At 39.0% G+C, this 3,870-nt stretch overlaps 1 pseudogene; it reads right to left on the reverse strand.

Annotated features, from left to right (window-relative positions):
- Positions 1–384: 384 nt before the first annotated feature.
- LOC114203085 (U4 spliceosomal RNA) lies at positions 385–453 on the reverse strand (annotated as a pseudogene).
- Positions 454–3,870: the final 3,417 nt, after the last annotated feature.

Raw genomic sequence — 3,870 nt, forward strand, 5'->3', positions numbered from 1 at the left:
CTTAATAATATATCATGGAACTTTTCCCATATCAGCACATAAAGAATTTTTTCCTTTTCTTTTCAGCTGAATGATATTTTTATATGGATATTCCATATTTTATTTAAGCAGTCCCCACCCAAAAGATATTTAGCTTTTTTCAATCTTTTACTATTTTATTTATTTATTTATTTATTTATTTTAAATAGCTGATGCTTTTTTTTTTTAAGATTTTATTTATTTATTTGAGAGAGAGAGAGAACAGAGGGAGTGAGAGAGGGAGAAGCAGACTCCCCACTGAGCAGGGAGCCCGATGCGGGGCTCGATCCCAGACCCTGGGATCATGACCTGAGCCGAAGGCAGACGCCTAACCGACTGAGCCACCCAGGCGCCCCAATCTTTTACTATTTTAATTAGCAATAATCACGCCTCGGATAAACCTCATTGGCTACGATACTGCCACTGCGCAAAGCTAATCTTTTACTATTTTAAACAGGGTTTCAGCATTAATTTTGTGTCATTTTGCATGTATGTGAGTACATCTGTAGGAAGTGGAATTGTTGGATCAAAGAATACATGATTTATAATTTCAATAAATAACATGCAATTACCCATCTTAGAAGTGTAAATAATCTATAACATACAAGCAATATAATAATATTCAACCAGTGTATGAGAGTTCCTATTTACCCACAGCCATGTATTGTGCTATCAAACTTTGGTTTTCGCCAACCTGGTAAGTGAAAAATGGTGTCTTAGATGTGTGTTATTTTACATTTCTCTTATTACGAGTGAGGCCAAGCTTCTTTTCATGTATTTAAGACCAACTTGTATTTCTTCTTTTGTGACCTGGTCATATCTTTTGTCCTTACCCAGAGGAGCTCTGGGTCCTCCTTCCAGTCCAGAAGAGAGCAACTGCCAGTGGCAGGAATGGCCAAGGGCTTTTGAGAACAGAAATATCTGAAATTCAATTGTAAGTGCATTTTTTTCTATAAAATTATTGTTTTTTGGGGCACCTGGGTGGCTCAGTCAGTTAAGTGTCTGCCTTTGGCTCAGATCATGATCCCAGGGTCCTGGGATCGACTCCTGCATCTGGCTCCCTGCTCAGAGGGAAGGCTGCTTCTTCCTCTACTCTTCCCCCCTGCTTGCTCTCTCTCTCTTGCTCACTCTCTCAAATGAATAAATAAAATCTTAAAAAAATAAAATTATTGTTTTTTTCTTAGCAGTTGCTGTTTGGAAGATTTGTCTGTCATATATGTATTGCAAACATTTTCCCCAGCCCCACTCCTGGGATAACCACTACTGACAGTTTTGGATTAGAATAAACATATAGATTAGTTTGGTATTATTAAAAATTTTTCAGGGGGCACCTGGGTGTCTCAGTTGGTAAGCGTCCAACTCTTGATTTCAACTCTGCTCATGATCTCAGGGTCTTGGGATCGAGCCCCATGTCAGGCTCCCTGCTCAGCAGGGAGTCTGTCTCCCTCTCCCTCTGCCCCTCATGCTTTCTCTCTCTTAAATTTAAGATTAAAAAAATCTTTTTTTAAAAAGATTTTATTTATTTATTTGAGAGAGAGAGAATGAGAGAGAGAGAGAGAGAGAGCACATGAGAGGGGGCAGGGTCAGAGGGAGAAGCAGACTCCCTGCTGAGCAGGGAGCCTGTTGCGGGACTCGATCCTGGGACTCCAGGATCATGACCTGAGCCAAAGGCAGTCGCTTAACCAACTGAGCCACCCAGGTGCCTCGATTTAAATAAATCTTAAAAAATAAAATAAACATTTTTCAGAATTACTCTTTCCTATTTAGAAATAAGGTCTGTTTCAGGTTTTCCTAACCTCATTTATTGTTTTTGTTTGTTTTATTGTTGTGATTACAGGAGTCTTGAACATTTCTTTTATATATATATTTTTAGATATTCTGTGGATTTTTGTTATCACTATTGTCTTTTTGGTCCAGAAATTTCATCTTTCTCTAGTTCAATGTTTTAGTGTTCTGGTATGTAGGTCTGCAGTTTATAACTGTTCTGAACCTTTTTGGGGGAGGTGGATCTCAATGCCCCACATGGCTATTGGTGGTTGAAGAAGAGCAAAGAGAAAGGCCAATGTGGTTATTTATTACTGTCAAGTTGAAGAACTTCAGCCCCTTTAGCATTCTGTGATTAGGAAGGAAAGGTTCCAATTCTAAAAGTGTCATTCCTTTTTTTTTAATTTTAAAAAAAATTTTATTATGTTAGTCACCATACAATACATCATTAGTTTTTGATGTGGTGTTCCTCGATCCATTGTTTTCGTATAACACCCAGTGCTCCATGCAGTACGTGCCCTCCTTTATACCCATCACCGGGCTAACCCATCCCCCAAAAGTATCATTCCTTAATATGAAAGTTCTAAATGCCTAAAATGAAAATGCAGTACAACTATTCCAGTTTTGCTTCAAATGGGTTAAAACGTAGATAGTGGTTTTGAAAGTTTTTCCTTGGATTAATATAGACTGTAAAATAGAATTATTTTTGTGAAATCAAGATTTTTTTCCCAATAATCATATTTCTAAAAAATGTGAGCCTTCATTTTATTCTAAATACTGGCTGTCTTGGACAGTAAAAACCCCTATCAAGTTAGTTCTGTGCACTGGACATTGTCCATTCTCAGAACTAGTGAAAAACTTATGACGTCAAGACTTGTAATTGGTCAGATGATCACAGTTGAGGCAATTTCCTATTCTGTGGGAATTCCAGTGCATTACAAACAAGTAACAACAGTAGCAACATACCTTGGGGGAAAGGTTTCAACACCTTTGGCTATGGCAAATTTTTATGTTTGTCAATACCGAGTCACCCCGCTCTATCAATTCATAGTGTAGAGCATTTATGTTTATATAAGCAGCTATGGATTTTTTTTTAAAGATTTTATTTATTTTGAGAGAGAGACAGAGAGAGCACAAGCCAGGGGAGTGGCAGAGGGAGAGGGAGAGGGACGAGCAGATTCCTGGCTGAGTGCGGGACTCGATCCAGGACCCCAGGATCATGACCTGAGCCGAAGTCAGGCACTGAAATGACCGAGCCACCCAGGTGCCCCAGCAACTATGGGTTTTTAGAGATTATGCCATACCTTTTAGTTTATGTTCAATAGTAGTGTCCAAAAAGCTTTTATTTGTTATTAAAAAAAATCACCTGTGATAGTATGAATTCTGACCATGTTACCCTTTTCTTGTTGCCTTTTCTTTCTTCTTTTGAAAGTCTTTATTGTGGGGATTTGCGATCAACCCCAGCTTTTCATGTGGTCTGCTGGCCATGCCCCTTTGCTTACACTGTCGAGAACATGTTTTTGTGCAAGTGAATGATCAGGTGGCCAGGATGTGGCTTCTGTGCATCAGAACATGGTAGCTGGTTTAGTGATTTATCTGATGGGAAATTTTCTCTGGAGGAGTCATGTTGATGATGTCCCTCTAATTCAGCTACCTCTGCTTCATTGAACACAACTAAAGCAGATTTGAAAGCAAATGGGAGACAGTGTGGTAAACCACAGGCAGAAAGACAGCGCTCTTGAGTATTCCTGACCAAATAAAGGCCTGACAAGGAAGAATATGTGTTGACAGCATTTCTTGGGACATGCTTCAAGGATCACATTAAAACATTTCCACAGGGTACAAGCTTCAATCAGCAGAAGGTGTTCTTATAGCCCAAGTACCACAGGGTCGAGTTTTCCAGTGACCCCAGCCTAGCAGCCAATATAGGGTCTGCTGGAGTAATTAAACAGATTTCATTAAGTGTCAGCAAAAGCTCCTGGCCAGCTATTAGAAAAACTTTTATGCATTATTACAGTCAGGTCCTTCCAAAAACATCCAGGCTAATCTAATTGAATTGGATATTGCAGTAAGGAAACATTTATTAAA

This window comes from Eumetopias jubatus, unplaced genomic scaffold, assembly GCF_037043125.1.
Source record: "Eumetopias jubatus isolate StellerSeaLion01/CBP00866 unplaced genomic scaffold, mEumJub1_p1.0 scaffold_1, whole genome shotgun sequence".
Taxonomy (NCBI): domain Eukaryota; kingdom Metazoa; phylum Chordata; class Mammalia; order Carnivora; family Otariidae; genus Eumetopias; species Eumetopias jubatus.